Source organism: Protopterus annectens, chromosome 6.part0, assembly GCF_019279795.1.
Source record: "Protopterus annectens isolate FY-2018-M chromosome 6.part0, PAN1.0, whole genome shotgun sequence".
In the NCBI taxonomy this organism is placed as follows: Eukaryota; Metazoa; Chordata; order Ceratodontiformes; family Protopteridae; genus Protopterus; species Protopterus annectens.
This window is the reverse complement of record NC_056737.1, coordinates 1,861,699,956-1,861,724,441: the sequence shown is the minus strand read 5'-3', so window position 1 is coordinate 1,861,724,441 and position 24,486 is coordinate 1,861,699,956.

Genomic DNA, 24,486 nt, shown 5'->3' with positions numbered 1-24,486 from the left:
TGTGTTTCATGTGCTAGCAGATTGTAATAGTGAAAACATTATTTATTTGGCCAGGTGCAAGGGATACCCATCCTTTTATGTAGGTACGATGAATAGAAAATTAAGGTATTGTATACGTGAGCATGTACAACACATAAGGAAGGGCACTAAAACTAATGCACTGGCAAAACATGTCTTAGCTACAGAACAAACCCATGCTTTTGAGTTTACAGTGATGGAACAAGTTCATGAAAATGAAAGAGGTGGGGATATTAGAAACACCACTTAGACCTCGGAGACACATTGGATAATTAGATTAAGGGCAGATAATTAGATTAAGGGAAAAGGGTTGAATGATAGAATTCCAATACAACCCATTTTAAAGAATAGAAGTCTGTTCAAATAAATAGTATGGATTTCTATAGTTAAGTTTTCATAAATGTTTTTTATGTAACAATGAATGTTTTAAGCTATGTTGAATGTTATAATATTATAATAGTATTTATAGGAATGTTTCTATTTTTAGGAATAATTTTAAGGGGCAGATGAGATTATGGAACATGTGTATATATGTAGTTGCTTGAGCAAATGTAATTTGAAGCATTGAACAGGCGAGGGTTAAACACTTGGAAGCTGGGTTTAATTGAGTAAGCTTGCTTATAGGTTTATGACTGTATGAATTGGTTTAAAAGAGGGTGTGTTAGAGTAAAGAATGCTTTATGAAGGTCTGAAGAAGTGGTGTTTGAGACCATAGATTAGGCTCATAGATTAGTAATAGGCTAACTGCCCTTGTGAGCCATTTTTCACCCTAGCCAATTATCCCTTGTGAGACTCAAACCTGCACCTTGTGCTTGTAAGGCAAATACCTTAACCATTAGGCCACCCTCCCAACCATGAAAGTGCTAGCCATATTCACTGTTTTTATCAGGTGTTCTACTATTAAACCTGCTTTTGGATATTTCAGCAGTGGTCTGACTTTGTGTTGCTGTTGGCTGTTACGCTGAATGGTGTTGTGTGTATAATTTTACTTGTCTGTTGCTCCATCATCTCATTTACACAAGTGGCTGGACTTTGTGTGTATATACTTCGTTTTTCTTTTTCATCTGGCTACTTGTGACAATGGCCGGTGATAGACATATTGGAAATGCCTCTGTGGAAAACATACAAGGACATACTGTGGAACGGGACTATAATCCAGGTATGAAAGATCATTATGATAGCTATAAACGCGGATAGCTGAATGTATGCTAAGAGAAGTTAATCTTCTATTAAACAAAACTTTTACAGGTAGTAATAGAGAAATGTACTACCTGATATAGACTATACTCAGTTTATCAGAGATATACATAACATAGAGGATGCTTTGTATAAGCTTAAAAGACTGCAGGCACAGAGATTCCATATGGAAGCCTGTTTGAAGCATAAGGTAATCCCTAGAGGCCTGAGACTACTAAAAATGCCAACACAGGGAGAACGACATATAGAACTATTCTCTCATTGGTAGCAGTTAAATCTGGAAATAGAATTTAACTACATGCATTTATTGATTGAGTATGGTGCAAAAGAAGAGGCACAAATCTCAGCAGAGATATATAAGAAGGAGCAGGATTTGTTTATGGTATATCCGACAGAGCTGGTCAAACAAAAATTGGATGTCTTGCTGGATTCTGTTAATGTGTATGAGAACAAATTGCTGAAGCAAAAGTTCAACACATTAGAGAGAGACATTCGAGATTTTAAGATGGGCCATATGGCCTAGATCTCATAACCATACTATAGAAGATGGCGATTCCACCTTAAAACAGCAGATGATGTCAGAAGTGGGGCGGAATGACAGACCGGTCATTTCAGTGGAAAATAATCAGTTGAGTGAGGAGGAAAGGCAAGGAGAAAAATGGAAGAAAAATGCGCCTCAAGCCGTGCTGATAGAGAAGACCACACCTGTGGAAATGAGAGCTAAACCACATAATCATTCTCTGAGAGAAAGCAGCATTTTGCAGCAAGACAATAAACTTTCTATTTTAAATGGGAGAACAGACGAGCAGGTTAAAGTTATACAAGGCCAAGATGAGCATGACCAGGTTTTTCCAACACTTCCTATATTATTGGAGAAATGGTCTGGGCAACAAGGTCAGTCCAGCAGCCGAAAGAAGAGGAAATATTCGCAGAGGTCGCCAATGGAGGTGAAACGCCAGTTGAGGTACAATCGCTAGTGTGGAATATTTCCTCATGGGTGTTGACAAGGGATGAGTATTCCCTTTTAGGTAAGGGTCTTTCGTTCATACCCTCACAGCCCCTAGAGGTATATTGGACTTAAAAAGGTTTAATAGAAATTTTTACTAAGGATGTTATTTAAAGATAGTGGGGATAATGTGCAGAAGAAAAGTTTTAAAAAACCTAGTGTGTTTATGCCACCAAGTCATCCATTAGTTGAAATGTTTATTAAGCCGTGTGAAAATGATGTTGATAAACTGGAACTAGTAAGTAGTCATAATAAGAAGACGCAGAATATTAGTAAACAAGAATCAGAGGCATTGAGAAAGTTAAAACAAGATGACTCAATAACTATAAAGTCAGCAGATGAGGGAGGACCAGTGGTAGTCATGGACACTAGCTACTATAATTCAACCATGCAGAATATGTTAGATGAAGAGAATGTATATAAGTTGATAGATGGGAAGGAACTGCACCACTTAACAACAAATATAGAAACAATGTTACATGACAGTCATTTAGAAGATGTTATAGATAAACCACTGTATGACTATTTTCAGATGCCTAACCCCCTTATAACAGTTATTAGAGAAATACCTAAGATCCACAAAGATCCTGTTAGACCCTCTTTAAGGCCTATAGTATCAGGGAGAAACTGGATTACCGAGCCATTGTCTACTTATGTAGAAAAAATGTTTAGACCTGTAGTGGACAAAAATGAGAACATTTTAAAGGATTCTAAGCAGTTTCTGCAGGACTTGTGTGAGTTTCTAGAAGAGATAGATTTAACAGAAATTCCATTACTTATGGTAACAATGGATGTTCACTCCCTATTTACCTCCATTCCTAATTAAGAAGGTCTCGAGATGTTAAGGGAATATCTTATTCAGGATGGCACTTGTACCCATGTTCAAAGAGATTTGATATGTATGTTGATGGACATAATATTATGTAATAATGTTATGTTGTTTAACCATCAAATATACTTGCAGAGGGAGGGGGTGGCCATGGGCATGCCTAGTGCCAACAGTTACGCAAATTTAATAATGGCCTTATGGGATAATGAACAATCTGTTAAAATAACTGAGTGGAAATATAATATTTTACAGGAGGTTTGTGGACGACCTCTTTCTGTTATGGAAGGGGGAAGAGGCAGAGCTGGAAAGGTTTTTCCAAGCAGTGAATACAAGTACATCATTTTTAAAATTTGACATGCAACACTCAAATTCTAGAATTGATTTTCTTGATGTGAGCATTTTGAGAGATGATGCAGGGAAATTCCAGACAAGAATATCTAGGAAGGAATGTCATAGAAATACTCTTTTGCATAGAAAAAGCATGCGTCCAGGGTATTGCTCACTCCCATCTTGTATCTACTCTCTTCTATGCCTCTCCTATCTTCACCAACCTTAAAAAAACTAACCTAAACAAACTAGCAACTTGCTATAATAACATTGCCCGCTTCGCCACTGGTAACCCTTTTAGAACACATCACTGCCTCAATTTGAAACAGTTAGGCTGGCTGGAACTACAAAACTATCTTAATATTTCACAACTTACGATTGCCCACAAATTACTGTACCAACCTAGTAACACCCCTATACTTTCGCAACTTCTACTCCATTATAACAATCTCACCTCTCTTTGTTCCTCCTGCAAACCTATGACCAAACCCATAAAGGCCCACAACTTAGCTGGTGACTCTCTTTTCACCAATACTGTAGGCAGAGTATGGAATTTGCTGCCTAAAGAGTTAACACTAATCTCATCCCTACCTCTCTTCAAACAACAAATCAAACTACATTTCCAAAACCACTAGCTCTGTTCTTGTAGTACTCCAGGCTAACTTCCCTCTCCCTACTCTCTCCTTACCTTTAACCCTTCATTTTGCCTGAAAACTAACTTCTACCCTGCTTCTTTTCCCTGCTGTCCTCTTATGCTCTGACCTACTTCTACTATCTCTCCCACCTCGTCTTGACTGTCTTTTTTCTTCTCCTCTCTTACTTACTGACTCTTGCCTTGTGCCATTATTTTCTTTCCTTCATACTCCTTCTACTTCTCTTCCCTTCCGAGCTTTAACTGTTATCTACATAGCTGATGCCTTACTGCATAACCGTATGTATTAGGTAAACCTGCTTTGAAATCGACAGAACATTGTGTATGAGTTTAAACTTTTGAGTTCCTTTAATGTATGCTGATTTATTAACAAGTTGATTTAAATTTCTATTTTTATGTGTAAGTCTTTATTAACAATTTGTCTATCTGTCTTGATTATGTTATGTGTGGAGCTTTTCTCCCCGGGCCTCTACTGAAAATGGACATATATCCAGCTAGACTAGCCTGGTCAACAAATGTAAAATAAAAATAAATAAATATATCTTTGATAATATAGTGAAAGAACAGGCCCTTACGACCTCATGGTTAACAACGGATGAGGGTAAGTTTAGAGAAGAGCTACTAACCCTGGATAATAAATTGAGGGAAAGGGGCTATGCTAACAACAAGGTAGCTGATACTTTTAAGGATATGAAGGCACAAAGGTTGAACAGGGGCAAGCCGTACTTTTCAACTAATAGAAATAGGAATGATGTTAAGAGCAAGACACCCCTAACCAATAAAATGTGGGTACCTATACATTACTGTAGTAATGTGGGGGTGGTAGAAGAAAGAGTGAGAAAGTTCTGGTCCATCCTTATTCAGGATGAAGAAATAAGAAATACAGTAGGTGACAAACCTAGTTTCCAGTTTAAGAATAAAAGATCTTGGAAGCAGATGCTTTGTTATTCATCTGGGGGCAAGACACCAGGACAAAGGAGGGATAGGAATGAGGGCACGTACCCATGTAAGAATTGTAATCAATGCCAGTCTATATTGGAAAATAATGTTTTTATACATCCAGATTCAGGACAAAGATATGTGTTTCATGTACTAGCAGATTGTAATAGTGAAAACATTGTTTATTTGGCTAGGTGCAAGGGATGCCCATCCTTTTATGTAGGTAAGATGAATAGAAAATTAAGGTATCATATACGTGAGCATGTACAACACATAAGGAAGGGCACTGAAGCTAATGCACTGGCAAAACATGTCTTAGCTACAGATCAAACCCATGCTCTTGAGTTTACAGTGATAGAACAAGTTCATGAAAATGAAAGAGGTGAAGATATTAGAAACACCACTGAAACCTCGGAGACACGTTGGATAATTAGATTAAGGGCAGACTGGAGAAAAGGGTTGAATGATAGAATTCCAATACAACCCATTTTAAAGAATAGAAGTCTGTTCAGATATATAGTATGGAATTTTATAGTTAAGTTTTCATAATTTTTTTTTATGTAACAATGAATGTTTTAAGCTATGTTGAATGTTATAATATTATAATAGTATGAGCGGACAGGTGATCTGCTGTGGTGACCCCTAACTGGGAAAAGCCGAAAGAAGAAGAAGAAGATTTTTAGGAATGTTTCTATTTTTAGGAATAATTTTAAAGGGCAGATGGGATTATGGAGCATGTGTATATATGTAGTTGCTTGAGCAAATGTAATTTGAAGCATTGAACAGGCAAGAGTTAAACACTTGGAAGCTGGATTTAATTGAGTAAACTTGCTTATAGGTTCATGACTGCATGAATTGGTTTAAAAAGTGTGCTAGAGTAAAGAATTTTTTATGAAGGTCTGAAGAAGTGGTGTTTTAGACCACAAAAGCACTAACCATATTCACTGTTTTTATCAGTTGTTTTACTATTAAACCTGATTTTGGATATTTCAGCAGTGGTCTGACTTTTCGTTGCTGTTGGCTGATACGCTGGATGGTGCTGTGTGTATAATTCTACTTATCTATTGCTCCAGCGTCTCATTTACACAAGTGGCTGTTTGGACTTTGTGTGTATACACCTTTTGAGTTGTTGCTAAATTATGAGTGTAAATGAGGGCACTGCAACCAAAAATATTGCATCTAATCAGTTGGATATTGAGAAGAAGAACCAGTGGGCCACCAGGAAACATTTTTTTTTTTGATGACTGCAATGTAAAGGGGATTGTTTGGGTATATATGTGGATAAAGAGGGTAATTGATTTCTGAACAGCCCTTACTTGCTGCCATCAAGGGCTGAGGTGGACATTGAAGGAACCTAGGTGTCATATCTTCATTATCACTGCTTTTCATATGGTACTATACTCCATTATACAGCCATGTCTAATGATAATCTGAATCATTCTTGGATCTGTATACCTAGGCAAAAGGATTCTTTCTGATAGCTTTCATTCTGCAGTGTATCTTTTGCTGTTTACAGACATGACTGAGTGTTGATTGGACCTGCCTGAAAAATAAGTTCAGGACACCTAGACAGTCCAAATCAAATACAGTGGAGAGTTTCCGTAATCTTAATCACCTCTGCAAAGCAGCATAAAAGTATAAGCAGGCCAATATTAGTTAAAATGTAAATAAAATTGTATTGGGTATTTCATTTCATTTTTTTTCTATTTCATTTCATTTTTGACATTTTTTTTTTTTTTATTTTTTTTAATTGTTATAATTAACAGTGGCACTATGGATACAATTAATTTCTGCTAAAAATATTGGTATACCAGCAAATGCTTTAGATCTGGTAAACTGCAGTTTCAGAAAGAGGCATATATCATAATGTAAATGCAGCCATCATAACTTTAGCAAATACATTGATATATAGTAACTGCATGAGACAACTAAATCCTTGACTGAGGTCTATTGTGCTGAAACAAAAACACTAAATAACAAGGTGCATGCAGTTACTCAATGCATACACATGCAGGATGTAGTTCCCTGCATGAGTTAACATTATTTTGCACCAAGGCATATCCATTTATTATAAGATGTGATGCTCAACATCAGCTAGCTGCCGGTTTGAAACACATTAAGCTATTTTTAATATTAGCAGTAAGACATAATTATATGCTCCTCAGCAACTTAGTAATCAAGCCAGCAAAATCGTATTAAACAAGATCACAGACCAGATTTTTTTTTTTCACATTTCCTGTATATATGAGTTACAAATCATTAAGGACAAGATTTTTACAGCTCTGGACATTTACAGTTCTATACTACTGAATTTATGTGGCTGGCAGGATTCAATGCTATAAATGAATTATGTTTTACCCTCTTCTCAGTCTTTGCACTTGTCAATCATATTATAAAAGCTTTGCCTGTGGCAATAACAACTGACCTCTTATGCCTGCAATTGTAGATAATTTTCTGTGGTGCACAGGCAATCTGATCTTCTTTGTGAAATAATCAGCATGAAATTTAAAACATTCCCTAAATGGTATTAAGAAACTGTATTTATTTAATTAACCACTTAATTTGCACAAGCCATCCAAAGCTTGTTTAGTATGGACTGACTCAGAACTGGGAAGCAGTTGGATATTGTAAGGACCACCCAAAACTGATTTTGAAGAGTGTTCCATTGCTTAAATCAGGTCATTTAGCAAAATGCAAAAGGAATAGAAAGAGGACTCAGCTCGATGATCAAAATGTGTGAATCAAACATTAATAATAACATTTGCACCTTGCATCAGTGAGTGCTATCTTTCATTTTGGATATCTATTAGAATGAGTGCCATTTGTGGCCTCTATAAAATAAGAGGAATGTGCAAGGTCAGAGAAAAACTTCTACTGCAACAGGATTGCAGGCTGTGTTTTATTAGTATTTGTACATTCTATGAGCACAAGGAGACAGTTACAACATTCACACATGTCTGCAAGTAGCTGAAGAAAGTTTTTTTTCTTCCTTTGGCATTTTTTTTATTTGTAACCAGTGCAGTGCATGCCGTTGAACTGGTGGGATCCATGAAATGTAGTGTTTGGTAAAATTAAGCAAATGGTCTTGGAGACCTAGAGTTTAGCATACAGGTGAAATATTTGCAAGCACTCACCTGGGTTGCTGTATACAAAACAGTATTAAATAACAGAATAGTGACATGAGAAATCCTGGATGAGTAGTGCTATAAACAAAAATGGACCCACCCCGTAAGCAGCACTGTTTCTGCAACAGCACCATTGAAGCATGAGTTGTGCATAATCTATATAATAATGATACCTACACATGGCACATACCATCTCACCTTGAATACACTGGATACTCTAATCTTAGTACCATTCCGGAGTGTTTTTGCATACACAGTTCTGTCACATTATCTTTATCATCCCTTTTATAGCATAGGTGTTTACTAGGCTAATGACCACAGGGACCTTTTTACCCCTAGCCATGCATCCAAAACCTTTGACAAGTTTGGGAACCCTTGATAAATGTAAGCAGGTGCTTGCAAGATGAAACATTTGCAAGCAGGGCCCTGGGAGATTAACCATTTTACAGGCTGCATGTGTCCATTAGAGACATAGCTGCCATGCCAGGAATGAATTTCCTGTCCCCTATTCAATTGTCCATGGTATGTGACTGACAGGATTCAATGCTATAAATGAATTAAGCTGTGGCAGTTGCATCACAGGAGCAATTTCTTGAATTGCCGAAATCTTATATAGTTTACCACTCGCCACTCTGTCCCTGGCTACTGTGATGAGTTATATTGTCTTGCTATAAACTGATAATGTCACAATTTGTAAACAGATAGCAATTTGAAAACATCTGACATAACTCATAGTGCACATTACCTTTCACCTCAGCTGTACAAGCCTTCATGTCATTTAACAGAGTCAAGGTCAGTGCTCTTTCAATAGACATGTTTTATTCCAGCAGTACCTCATAAAAGAAGGTACAAAAGAATCAGTATTACTGCCTTAAAACATCTTACTAGTAAGTTGGAAGGTCTTCTACTGGAAACAGCATTGCAAACAGTTCAGCAAACACTATGTATTACCTGTCTCTCTTAAGCTACCATTACCCTTTTCTTTCTTAACACTTATTAGCACCTGCCTTCATGTCCCTGAATTGAGTTCTTAAGCTGCCTTGGGTGACTCTAGCTGCGAAACACTCATTTTTAAGAACTAATTCATTATGGCATATAGGGCAGCCTGTACTATTTAATTCAATTCAGCTTTATTTTTGTGCCAGATTGCATTTATTATTACTTGCTATGTGAGCAGTGCCTACTCTCCCTTTCAGAATATATCAGCAAAGAATAGTAGTCCCTTGTAGTTTCTTGTTCATTCAAGCTTGGCTGTATCTAATTACTGCCCATTTCCTATGCACCGTTTGAAACTCTTTTTAATCAGATCTTCAGCTTTCATTCTGCTTTTGATCTCTTCTCCTGGGACTTACCTTAAGCCATACAGTTGCCTGTTCAGTTTATGTTACCCATTTAATAAAGCCTAACAAAATAAATCGTGCTGTGCTGTAAAATGGCAGTTACGTTTGACAGAGTACTCTACATGGCACCTGAACCATCATTGGAAAGCTGGCAGCCAAGTTTAAAAACCAAGTCTGCATTGCCATGGCTCAGTCTGAGGGAATAAGGTTTGGTGCTGCAAATGGTTCTCATTCCAAACAGGCACAGGAGGCTTAGATGTCAATGTGATAACAATAGGGACTTAAGTTATCATACTGTGAAAATTCTGCAATGTATCTCTTTGCAGATATTATACTATATGCCTGTCTTAGGAATTTCTGGAAAACTAATGAAAGTAAGAATAGCTACAGCAATGTCTGCGTATTATATTGTGAGGGAGAACGACTCCTACAACCTACTAATGATTCTTCAGTATCGCTTACTCATAATTTTCACTAACATTAAAATCATATACTATTAACCAACAGTACGTCACTGAATTCCTCCAAGGAACCCCAATAATAAACTATTATGTGCCAAGAATAGCACTAAGGGTTTTAAGGTCATGAGATGTTTGCAAGTTTCATACTTGAACAAGGTTTGAGTTCCTCCATTTACCTCGTGCTCACTAATCAAACCTGTGTGAGGCACACATACAGGCAAGCACTCCCGCTCTGGAATCATACACTGTTGTGTACCACATAAGCAAAGAATTTGGCCTAAAAAGATACTTTAGTATGAAAAATAAAATCTAAAGCTCGTTTATGCATTTTTTAAGTGTTTTCCTTCTGAGCTGAAGTTTACTGAGTCATGGTACTTGTGATTTACATTTCACATTTTCCTTTATAAAATATTCCTGTCACAAACTTTTGGTAGAAGGAATAAAGCATACATCCTGCTGAAGAATGTATTTCACAAATTCATTATTAGCTTAGAAATTATATGGCTACACTCTGCATGATAGAGTGATTAGAAATCTTGTTCTGCATAATCTGCCATAAATACTAGCATATTCACTTAATGTGCAGTTCATATCAAGCTGGTTTTCATGAGTCCTTTTTTTTCTCAAGAAGTGATAGGATGTTGTTAGACTTTAATTTACATTTAAGGATTTGCATGCTTAGCTACTTATCCAATCAAAACACAGGAGCCTCCTGAATCTTTACAATCCTTGCTATATTCAGCCTTGTGCAACCATGATATTATTATTTTTTTCCATAAACTTTATTGAGTTTTAGTAGAAAATACATTAACAAACCCAAATTTAATAAATAGTGACATTAAAACAAGTAAACACTGATCTGGTAAAATCATAACTAAACAAATATTAAAAATAACATCAAAAACCTATGTATTACTGATTTACATAAGTGCTATAAACCTCACTTGAGAAAATGAATGAGTGTAACTAATAGAGGAATTCAGTTTATGATATTATTTCTTGATCTTCCTTATCTTATGGAAACAGGAAATCACAGTAAACCTGACTTTCACTTTAGCTGAATCAGATACTACAGTCTGATTCCCTATAGTAGTTTATCAAGAATGGGAAAAATAAATTGGAAGTCACTCTGTATATGCACAGTTGACCATGATTAAATAAAATTGGTAGTAGAAAGAGCAGCTAGTTTATATTACTGTATTTTATGGAGCTTTTCAGAAAACATTCTGATTTTAAATGTAATAATTTTGGACCAAATGTTTAACAATGTTAATTTATTAAATTATGTTCATTTAGCACTCTTGTTATCTATAAATTCTGGCTTACTTTCATATTCTTGAAAATGCTTCCATCCAATAACCATAATGTTGATGGAAAATGTTGATTTCTGACATGTCTAAAAGGCAGAATGTTGGAAATAACATACCCGAACTTCCTGGTTCGACGAGTTCGACATAGCAGGAGGAAACGTCAGTCACCCATGCTATGCACATTAACATACCATTACACTCAATGGTCAATGGTACGTTAATTGTACTATTTTGCAGGGGGCTATGCCCCCTGCAGCCCCACTGTGAGGCGCACTCCTTACACCACCTGCACATTAAATATACCAACTCTGAGATCGCACTACAGTGAGGAAATGGGGTAATTCCCTGTTCCTTACTGAACCAAGATTTCCCTACACAATGTTAAACCCAAAATATGGACCTACATTCCCCATTCACTGTAGTGTAGTCAATGAGTTTTGGTTCAACATTATGCCGACTTGGAAACTGCAAGTCATCCTCATGCCAGTCAACTGATGCAGTTTCCAAGTTTTGATTGTAAACTGTAAATGCAATATATTAAGAAGATTAATTTAAATAACATTTTTTGGGGTTGGGAACATGACTGTGGTTACACCCTTATTTTTCCATTTTATGTGTTGGCATAGATAATAATTCTCAGGATGGCTGATTCAACTTTACATTCAGGACTAGCCCTGTAATATAGGCATGTATCCTGTTAAGGTTACCATACAAGTTTCAAAGTGTCACTGAGGAACCTTATGACAGCATCAAAAAGGCATTTCTCAATGTTAGAATATTAGTGAATCTATGAGGGAGACTAGCATGACTCCTAGCTAGAATCCATCTGTGAAGTTAGTTATCCAACAATTACTGGCATTTGCCTGTACTACACAGAAATACATTCCAAAGAAGAGGACCTTTGTTAGAACCTTGCATGATGCCAACAGTTAAATTGTGGTTCCTGGAAAGGGTATAAGTTAGTCTCTTTACACATGTTCTGTTTGATAGGTGGATAGCAATCCAGAAAACTGACTTTACCTGGGTTAGTTTATTTATATTGTCAGAGCTGGAAACAGTATGGAATGTTTTGGCTAATGTTCAGGTATGGAAAATGGAAGAGGAGTCCTTTATCCAGGGCTTTGAAGAATTTTTCAAAGAAGCTAATAAGATTAAGAAAGTATGATCTACCTTTGACAAAACCAAACTGTAAAGGGTCTAGTGTCTGAGATCTCTATTTTATTTTTATGTTTATTTATCCTTTACCAACTGTGCAAATCCCGTTAGGCTAGTGACCTCTTTTCAGTGGAGACCCAATGTGGTATTTATACTATTAGAGGAAATTTCAACAACACATCACAGACTTTCCCCTACTCTTTTTCATAGATGCCATGGAATCTTTTACATCCACCTAAGCTACCACCAACTGAACTAGAAAGGACCTCAGTTTAATGTCTCATCTGAAGGGCACTCTCATCTCACTTGACTAATTCTAAAGTAATAGAGCCTGTGGCTTTACAGATAGGCCTAGTGAGACAGATATGCATCTAGTTTCATAGATCAGTGAATGGTATGTCCATGTGCAGATGTTTCTCCATTCTTCAGATTAATATCCTGTGGGGAGAGTTTGATTTACAGTAAGATGTTTAGCAGAGACATTTCTAGATAATTTATATTTATTTATTTATTTTTCTGTTTATTACTGGGACAGTGGGCTGGTCAATGATTTTTTTTTATCCACTGAATGGACCACAAGGCAGCAACAAGTATACATATAAGTATATTGAATTACATAAGAACATACATAATGGAATACAGAGAAGCGAACTGAAATTTACAAATAGAAGCAGCTTTAGAACTTTCATTGTAAACAACTACATACATCACATAATGCTGTGACACCCACGGAAAGACATTGGATGGAGAAGAGCATGCTTCAGATGAGAAGCTAACACCACTGTGACCTTCTTCTAGAATGGGTATTAAAGTATTTGAGATGATAATCTTTGAACTTCTTTACACATCTCCTACAAATATTACAGATTAGCTGTTCAGTCCAGAAGTAGAATTGGTGCTGGTTTGTCATTATTACAGGGCATATTGCAGTCTAATTTTGTGAGGGTACTGACTGCAATTAAATGTCAGATAGCAAGAGCAATACTGTAGTAGGAGTTCCCACCCACCCCACCTCTTTTTCATTAATGATTTTTCAGAGTGCTTACGCTTTCCACATTTGTGGGTTGGAGGGGTTGTAATTTATCTTTTTTTTTTCCTACAGTTTAATGTCTGTGGATAGATTAGGTGCCTAGGGACCTTAATTACTAATAGTTTTTTTGTTAACTACTTTATTATCTTGTTGTTTGCATGGCTATGTGTTAGATAGCCAGTAAACCTCTTCACAGTAAAAAGATCATGTGCCATATATCAGCATCATCCTTTACAAAGTGATACCGGTTATATTCGCTTTTACAGCTGGGCTTACTTTTGACGGCCATGATATGGGAAGTAACATCGTACTCTACCTTGGCATTTTATTGCTCTGTAAATCTGGCTGGAAGACTGATGTCATCTTGTGATTTATCACATTGAGATTATGAATGCACTGCAAAAGTAATGGTACTATCCACTCGTCTCATCTGTGGTTATGTAAAGTATCCTGGTACAACTTTATTGTCTCTGTGGACTGAAATTAAAAAGGGCTGCCCTCCTTTACCCAACTTGAAATCTTTGTAAACTGCTAGAGGGAGTGCATGTCATTTTTTTTATTTCTAGAATGTGATCTAAAACTGCAGGACAGAGGTATTGTACTCTTTTTGTGGGTGGCTCTCCACTGACATCAGAACTGCTTGACTTAAGAAAATGGGATTCTTTGATTAAAGCTTGAACTTTGTGGACTGTGGCATTTGAATAAAAAGATTGCGTTGGTGAATACCTGTCTAATTTTGGTCTGCGATGATACTGAGTTTCTAGACGTGCCTATAGTAATTCATCTTTCTCTTCTCAAAAAATCACATTATTATCTAAATCTTTAAAAAAATTGACTCCATATATTTTTAAATCAGATTTTAACCTTGTCTGACTACCATAAGGTATCCCCATCACAAAGCTTGAATCTGAATGTTCTTATCTATTTTGTCTCCTGTGCATACATCCCTACTGCTATGTTTTAAGTATAGCTCTGATTTTTGGCCTCATGTCTTGTGTTGGTCCTCTTAGATTTACTGATTTTCTTCATAAAAATAGATATCTACATTTTTAAGTAATGAAATAACAAGTTCATATGCAAATACCATGTTCCCAGTCTGTAGACTGTTACAAGCCTAACCAGTAAACAGAGGTCATAATCAAACCCTTCAGCTTGTATCTGTGAGGTCAAGATTTTTAATTATTATGCTAAATCAAATAAAAGCCTACAGCGATATTCCTTACCACAAACTATATGGTGTCTAGTATCTGACTGAATTCTGTGACATAAAGAAGTACTCCTCCGTTGGGTCCTCTGCTATGATTTTTTTAAAGACCAGCACCATCAATTTTAATGCTTATAGGCTGAGAGGTATGTTTACATGTGATGTAATATAAAAAAACCTAGATCCATTTCAAGAATTCAAATTTTATATTTCTTTGTTCATTTGTTGACCATGTTGTCAACTGAGCTTATGCAGGAGACTGAAAGAAATTACACCACTGAAACAAATAAAATAAGTAAGCAATAATGCCGAAGTGGGGTTTTCTGTGCTCCAACACATCAGGTTCTGCATTCTGATCAAATGAATGAAAAAATATTTAAATGATATCATCACTAATATATTTTAGGTCATTGCTTTCTGACACACACAGCGCTAAGCATTACAACTCTGCTCCATGGGATAAATTGCACACAGACACACGCACACTCACACTCACACGCACATATATTTACTTTTACTTTGTTGAGCTTGCAAATTTCAACTGTATGATTGTGATCAACTGAACAGTTTGATACATAAGTAATAGCCACTGTAATATATTGTAGCTTGTTGCTGTTAGATGCAGTCCAAATTATTACAAGACACACAACTGTGCACAGCCGCACATGCACACAGTTATTTGTTTTAGTTCTTGCTAAATAGACAGAAGAGGACAAGCAAAGGTGTTGATTAACTTTACATTTTTGTTTGAGTGTAATAAATGATAAAGGGCGGCATATTTTGTGGGTATAAAGAGAAGGAAGGAGAGGATGGAAAGTAAATATTTTTGCCAGTAAGTTTTATAACTGAAAGGCATTAAGATCATTTTATGAAGAAAGAGCTCTAAGTTGAACAACTGTCTCAGACAGTACTTTTATGCTGAAGTCATAAAATGGCATGTACCTCTTCGGTATGTTGTTTCTTATAAGAATCTCCACAGTTTGATTATGTAGACTGTCACCAAAATCTATGTTTGTCTGAATGCTATTCCATAATCAGCATTCTCTACTAATTACTGTTAATTGCAACTGTCTTAGGAAAAGTAGTGGAAAAAGCAAGTTGGAATTTGACTCAAAACATTCTGACCAGGGCAATTTAAAGCAAAAATGTTCTTTATATGTAGCATGATGCTATAGTTCCTGTTTCTTTACATTACATTTATTTCCAAGTATTACATCTTTGGCTGAGCTGCTGAGGTTATGTATAGTTAAAACGTATGTGCACCATCTCTATTTAATGCATTTAAATTATCTGTTGTCTCTTCATAATCTTATTCCTTGCCATGTTTTACTGATTAGCACATTGGCGTGGTGTAGGGGGAAGGGTCCATTTTCTGTTTCTGTACACTGAGCTGTCCACAGGGACAGATCTGAACTTAATTAGGGTGTATTTACAGATGCAAACAGCTGAAGCATGTTTTAATAGTTGCAAGATGTTTCGTTGAAACTTGTCCCAGTACTCTGCATGTTTTCTTGGAGTATTTTCTGAGTTCTGCCAGACTTCGAGATAGGGAATAGAATACATGTGCAGATAGGCTATGTCTTTTAAAAGTAGTGCTATACCAAAGCAGGTTTTACAGTTTCCCACCAGACTTGAACATTGATTTAAGTTGTTAGATTACTTAGCTGGGATTTTTTTCTTATTGTAGGGAATGTGTTTAATCCCCTTGAGTTAAATGAGGAGATGGCACAAGTGAAAAATGTATGAAAACAAGTTTTAAAATTCCATTGCTTGCGGTGCTTCACCTGTAGAAATGCGGATGTTAATAGTTCAGTTACCCCTCCTCCCACTGTACTTAATAATTCAGAAGGAGGTATCAAAGGTAAAAAGTTTAGTCCTGTTAAGATTTTTCTATATATAAATTGTTTCCTTATGAAAAATGTAGATTGTAGTACGGCTCTCGAGTTGATAACAGATGGCTGCCAAAATGTTGTGTGCTGTTAAACCTTGCATTGTTTCATCTGAAATTGGCTTGAATTATTTCCCTAAACTGTTGGTCTTAGAAGACAACAGGTGTAATGTGATGGTATTTGCTGGAAGTAGAGGACGGATTCCCCAGCTGAAAAAAAAAACTGAGCCATGTGATGTTGGTGTTCATGGTGATAGAATTCCCAGCTGAAGAGAAAAAAAAGAGTTATGCGATGATGGTGTTTATGTGCATAGAATGTGTGGTGGCACCTTTAGTTAGAGTGCATACATGAATTTGTATGGTGCTTTGTGAAGCAGCCAAAAGTTTTACAGTTCTGACCAGTGCAAAGGACTTGGAATTTATTTTTGCACAGTCTGTGAAGTGGCTTTTGCTTTTTGTCTAAAGTCATGTGGATGGACTTAATGACCATCAGCTTTTTATTTTTGGGATTTTGGCCATGCAGGTTCCAAATCATAATGCAAGTACCTCTAATCTATATTGTGTTGTAGGGGCAGCTTGTTCAAACTTTACTTATGCTCACATCCAAAGGGAGTTTTATGGTCCCAAGATCTTTAGTGGCTTGCTCTTTTGAAGACCCATTAAGAGTTTTGAGACATATTTTTCGAACACCTGTTGCCTGAACATGGGTTTACTTTGGCTTTTGATGTTATTTAGCCGTTGTATGCTAGCTTGCAGCAGTTCTTGTTGATTCTCCATACTGTTTGCTATATGATTTAGCAGTTGATGCTTTATAGGAGTTGTTTTAGCCCTAATTTAAAAATTGTTCATTCTGCAAATTGAATTCTTTTTTGTGCTATTTGTTTGGTTTATTTGTTGCATAACATTGTATGAATCTGTATTCTGTATTTTTAAGTGCTTTGGTAATTAAGTAGTCTAATAAAATTGAAATTGAAAGTATGGTAACACCCTTTTTTAAACTGGAAAATGTTTGTAGAATGCAATTTTATCAATCAATAATTTGTAGGCTGATTCATTAGTTAAACTAACAGCAGTGTTAATATACATAACCTCTTGGGATCTTTAGACTTCTTTTCTTTAAATTGGCATTTATGCATAGGTGCAGCTTTGGTGGTCCTTACAGCTGTCACAGAGAAGTGAGCTGGACAGATGATATTAGGCACAGTCCTGTCTTCTGATATTCATTTTGTTCTTGTTAGCAAAGCAACGTCTCATAGCATATACAGATATAGTAGCCTAAATTCAGATTTTGTACTAAATTTAGATTCTGTTTTAGAAAGAGACTTTGGCTTTTCCATTTGTTTTTGTACCACGTTAAGAGAGATTATTGTCTTTGTAAACAGACTGAACAAGGGTTTCAAAGACTGAACTAAAAGAGGGGGGTTGGCATAATGGTTAAGGTGTTTACCTTACAGACACACAGTGCAGGGTTCAATTCTCACATGGAGTAATTGGCTAGGCTTAAAAAAATGGGTCATAAGGGCAGTTAGCATAGTACTAGCCTATGAACCTATTAGTAGTCACTGGTTAACCAGAAAATGAACCCTGAAATTTCTGATTTCCTGCCTAACCCAATTCAAGTGCATCTTGGACAATTGGATGGAGAATAGGAAAGTCATGCCTGGTTTGGCACCTATGTCCCTAATGAACACAGGCAATCTGTAAATGTTTCATCTCTCAAGCCCCTATTTTTATCTATCAAGGGTATCAGAACTCGTCAGAGATTTGGGATGCATAGCTAGGCTTAAAAAGGCCCCTGTGGTCGTTAGCCTAGTAAACACCTATGAACCTATTAATTTCAGATCTATATACATAATTACACATAAGGACTGTACATATGCAGAATGAATCTATGTTAATGAAATATAGGTATTTTCAGTGGCAAACTCAATATTGCAAAACTGGCAGTGTAAACATAGTAGGAAATTATAAGTGTAGTTGTAGTAAGAGTACGTATCCAGTGTTTGAAGCTGTACACTTAAATTAATTTCATAGACATTTGTTTTAAATTCATCTTAAATATTTTAAGTGTTTGTTCAATGGAAACTTTGGTCAGGAGTGAATTACAGCATCTCTGACTAATTTACAGAAAGATGTTTCACATGTAAATAAGAAGTACTATATACACTCCAGTTTGAGAGTGTTTCTTAATGAGTATGTGTTTTTATGTAGGCTTAATAAGTTAGCAAGTGGTAGAAAGTATCAGTCACTTTAGGAGTCTGAAAATTAAAAGTATTCAACAAGTAGTTAACTCTGCCAGACATGATTAGTCTTTCTGAATATTCAGGTGTTAATCCCTAATGCTGGTTGATCAGTATAATTAAATCTTAATAATTTATTTGCTGTCATTTGCGATAAGCTACAGTTCTGACCTGCTAGTGCAGCTATGATGAGTAGAGCACTGCAGCTATAATAAGTAAAGCATATCCAGGCCTGAGAATCAATGTCTTACTGGGAATTGTTCTGCATGCCTCTAGTATGGGGATTCAACAGAGTATAGGCTGCCTTTAGTTGTTGAAATACTATTGATCTAATGAGTTCAGTGTGAATGAAAGGAAGGGGTATTGTCAACTTGTTTACCTACATGTTACATAAATAAATAAATACCATTGTGCAGTCTTATTCAGTATTGGGTGCTGAGATGATGAAGGGACTAAATAAAATCAGCATGTCCAGTTGTAACTAGCCAGCTGGCAGCATCAATTATTACAACAGAGGACTTTCTAATACTGATTGCTATTTTATTGCCATTGTGGCAGTTACAGAATGAATTGGAGTGTTTTGGCAAAATAATAAACACAAGATGTTTGTTTTCTGATTTCCTTTGAAATTACAGTGTTATCTGTGTATAATATAAGGTTCAGGTGGGTTAGAGTCCAAGGCAAGTTATTTATGAAGAATAAGAGAAGCAGTCCAAGGATGGAAGCCTGTAGAACACTAGAATTAGAAGTTCCAGTTTGAAAGTAGCACTGAGCCCAAGCATTGGCAACGTTTTATAAGCAAGATAACTTTTGAACCATGCAGTGACTTTAAGAGAGAAACAAGGTTTGGGCAACTTATACTGTAGTAAATCATAGTTAACAGTTAAAAATGCCCTTTTCAAATCTAAAAATAAATAGCCCCCATTAAGCAGGTCTTCCTCTGATACAGCATAAATTTAAGAAGTTAGCGAAGTATGATTAAGGCATGTTTAAAACTGAGGAGATATAGTTTGTATCACTGGTGTTAAATTGAATGTACAAGTCAAGAGTTTTGCTAATATTATATTTCCTAAGATAAGAATCTATAGGTGTAGGCTGTAAAATTGTGGATTATAAATAAACTGAACAAAGTAGGGTAGCTGCTAAATTTGTTGCTTTTAGTAATTTGACTAAAATAAAGGAAGGATACTGAAAAATTCTGGATAGAGGAGTCATGGACATTGGTGATATGTGATGATTAAAATAGATACATTTGGGATAGTTGGTTTGGAAATAGGATTCATATGTCATTAATTAATGTGGTCGTTAACCTTACTGTTGAATGTGACTTTGGAGATTGTTGCTACCAAAAGATTTGAAGTTTGCCCAGTATATATTTTTTTGGGGGGTGACAACCTCCCTACCTTAGGCCAGTAATCAAGGAGCTCAATCCTCACCACTGACACCAGTGAGAGAGAGTCACTAATAAGAGGAATGGATTTACACAGTATTTTCAACTACAGCTCTCTGCATCAATCACAGTTTCCCCAAGAGAACACACTCCAGACCTAGGACTGGACTCTCTGTCTCTCCAGCTCCAAGACAAGAATCACTTTGGAGCACACACACCCACACACACACACACACACACACACACACACACACACACACACACGCACACACGCACACACACACACACACACACACACACACACACACACACACACACACACACACACACACACACACACATCCACACTCCTGGAAAAGGCAAGCACAGATTTTTTAAGTGTAACCACTTTGTCAGGACCTCACTGCCACCAGTCAGCTACTCTAAGGCTCTTACAAGGGTGTCCAGTTATACTAAGTAAAATCAAAATGGCAGAGTGTAACCAAAGCAGCAAGGAATTTTGGAGTGGCCAGGGTGCCACTAAATTAAGCACAAGTGCTCTGAAGATTTTAAAATTATTCCTTAAAACACCAGCCACAATGAAAGGCATAAGCATATTTAATAATAAGTAATAAAATAGAAAACATGAGAATACTAAATATCTATATATAATAAACACCAGAGTTTGTCACAGGAGAAATAAAAATAATACAATTGGACATATTCAAACAGATGCAGAAAAACAATACTTAACTAATCTCACTGCATTTACTGTCTAAGGAATAACTGTTCTTTAGCTAACTTAATTAATAAAGCAAGGCAAGATAGTGATGCTTACTTCCACAAGGCAAGATGATGAGCATCTAACTGAAATGAACTCAGCCAACTGAACTGACTGTGATAACTGTCATAGATTTTTGTATCAGGTTCCAAAGAAAACAAACAAGCTTTCCCACTATACTGTGAGAGCTCTATCCTATCAATGCTAGTTATGGAATGACATCACATTTGATCACCTGACTCTGGTACAGTACACATTCAGACCTTTGCTATGATCTGTTGCAGCATCTGAAAACTACAGAACAATTTCGCAAACTTCTGCTCTTCCCTCCCAGAGTTATTTGTTTAAACATAAACATTTAAACAGTTATAATAACACTGTTGATATATTTTTTCACAAGCATCTGTACAAGTCAGTATGACAGTCAAATGACATAGTTTTTTTTTTCAAAACTCCAGCTAACTATGCTGGCATATGTTACACATGCACTGCCCTATTCTTCCTGGCACAGTTGGCAATACTTCACATCATCAAAGTGAGGTAACCCAAACTGGAGGCATGAAATTTATTAAGATACTAAGCTTTTGCTGCTTTACCTTGCAGAGTCAAAGTTGCATATTCTAGTGTCTGGTTATGTTCCTTAACTTGGCACCCCTCAATTAAAAATTGAAGAGCAAAATAAAAAAAAATTCACCCACAATCAGGCTGGTGTTCCTAAAACTCTGATGCTAACAATTCCCACCTCTGTGCTCCAACCCTCAATTCAGTCAACTGAGGAAAAAAAATCTGCTTTTAAACTATAACAAGCCTTTTTCTACATTTGTAGCAAATGGCTCACTACAACTTATACCAAATATGAAGGGCCGAAGTGTTGAAGTGTTTCAGTACTGCTGAGGAGCAGTTTTGAAATCAATTTCTGTACTGGCATTCACAAATGCAGGTACATAAATGACTTCCAGTACTACAATGCATTAATGATCACTTGGTATCTCCTGATTGCATCGCATAACACCTTGTGTCCAGGGCAGGTATCCCATTGAGCTCATGTTAGCTTGCAATGCATGCTAGTGTTAGTTTGGATTCTGTTTTTTTAAGAATTTTTTTTTATTACTTTAACTTATTTACAATGTATACACAGAAAATAAGAAATTCAACATCACATATTGTTATTCAATGACAGGAATACATTCAATCATCAAGGTAATCTTATACAATTAACACATTAAGAGTGTTGGCATTTCAACAGCAACATTTCAAGGCTAGTCAACCATTAAAAGTCTTAGTATGAGTCATAGTTCTTATTTTGATCACTTCTTTTTCAGTTTTGCATAGTACTGCTGTTCAATTTAAAAAGTCTTTGAATGTAGGTGTGAAGACTGGTAGAGAAGGGTGAAGGCTGCCAGCCTAGCCAGATAGAATTTTGCAGATAATTCTGTAATTTGTAAATATGATGTAAACTACAGGCTTGTTGTCTTAAATGTAAAGAAATACTGTTACATGTGGAACTAGAAATAAATATGACAATAGTGCACTCTACTGGCCAAAGTAAAGCATGTGGTGAACCTTTGAAGTAGACAGTGGTGCCAAAAAGTCTAGATGAAGACATTAGTTCTATTGTTTTAACCAAGAGTTAAATTGCTAGATTTAAACATGCAAATGTATTTTATTGCTCTGTTCCTGACCAACTGCAAGATAACAAAAGGGAGATGTTAAGAATGTAAATGCAGTTAATGTGTAGCCTGGGAACTCCAGGAAAGTGAAAAAGAATGATGTAATGTTTATCATAACTGCAATAGCAATTTAAACAGAGAGAATCAGAAGGCATTAAGCATTTTTGTCTTGATCATACGACTCACAGCACTCTGTCTTTTGTCTTATGTAAGTTATCTTAGATTTGTGTTTTCTTTTAGCGATAGCTAGAATCTAGAAAGGTTAGACTATCTGTTTTTCTGTTATGTCAGAACTGTACTACTGAATTATTTTAATTGTTTCTGTGTGATCTCTGAACTCTTGACTAGCACTGACTGTGTAGTAGAAAGTATTGTCTTGTGATTTTAATTGTTTATTATTAAATATTTTAGAACCTTTTAACTGTGGCTGGTTTTTGTAGAGATAAGTTAAGCTCTAGAGTACATTGCATATTTATAGTGATTACTGTACCAAGTCACTCTAATAAGCCTTGACTGTTTAGTCACATTTACCAATTGGATAATAATATTGCACAGTAATAACTGGACACCCTTTTAAGGGCCTTTGAGTAGCTGATAAATATTAGCTGGATGGTGGCAGTAATTACTACCATATAGTCTGGGTAAAAGGGGCACAGCTGGATAACCTGTGCCAGCCTTCCCCAAAAGTTTCTCTGTGGTTGTGTAAACTCTTATCTCAAAGTGTGTATGTGTCAGCTACTTGGGCAGGGATACAAAGCACTGGTTGGACAGAGAGGGTGCTTCAGATTTTAGCTTGCCCAGCTAGGCTGAGATCTAGACCCTACAGCTGTGCCAGTGGGGAGTCTTATTTGGGACCTGGGGAGCAAGGGAGCAACCAGCCCAGGACTGACTGTGATCTCTGTGTGCTCTTAAGGAAAATTGCACTTTACTGTGTGTATTTGTTATCCTTTCCTCATATATGAGACGCCCTCTCTAGAGTTAGTGGCAAGGATTGAGGCTCCTTGATTGCTGGGCCAGGGCACGGGTGTCACAGTAGGAAATTAATTTAATTACCATTTTTATAATAGCTTTTTGACCTACTGCCAGGAGACTCCAGGGCAATTTTTGCTGTTTGGCTTTCACAGATAAAGGAAGTAGAGCATGTATTAGTATTTTTAATCTAGTTAAAGAACAATTATCAGACCATAACCCCTTAAACATGCTTACCTCTTCCCAATATATATTTAATTTTTCACAAGCAATAAACATGTGTCCAATCAGCTTTTACATCTTTACTACATCTCCAACAGATTGAAGAAGTCATTTTCACCAAGCTTAGAGATTGTATAGAAAGTAAAAAAAAAATCTATGTATATATTTCCACATAAAAACTTTCCAGTATAAACCTGAAAAAGTTTGACTAGCTGTTTTAAGTAACAAAGTTTTATTCCTAACATCTATTGAGTCACTCAATTTACTAATATCTAAAAAGTCCCAGAATTTTACATCAGTGTTATTTATTGTTATTATTTACCTTTGTAGGTAAAATTGCCCTCAATGATAGCATTCATATATTCATATAATGGAGGAATAGTGTTCTATTCCTTTTCACTTCTATTATCTAAAATTTGTGTAATTTCTTATTGATGGATGATAGTAACTAGTTCAAAGACATATACAAATTATAACCTTTCATCAAATATCCTGGCAACTTAGCTTTTCCCTTTTCAAAGCAATCAGACTATAATACTAATCCATTCCTTTTATTAAGTTTATTTTAACATTGTTTAGAGTTTGCTTAAGTCTAGAGGTTTATATAACAGGAAAGGACAAAAAATTATACTTTGATATTAATGGAGTTTTAAAAACATACTTCTTAGCTGTTTTAAGAAATGAATTCATATATCTAGATTCTAAAGATGAAAACGGAGTTCCTTCTAAGGTATATTTTATTAACCAGATAGAA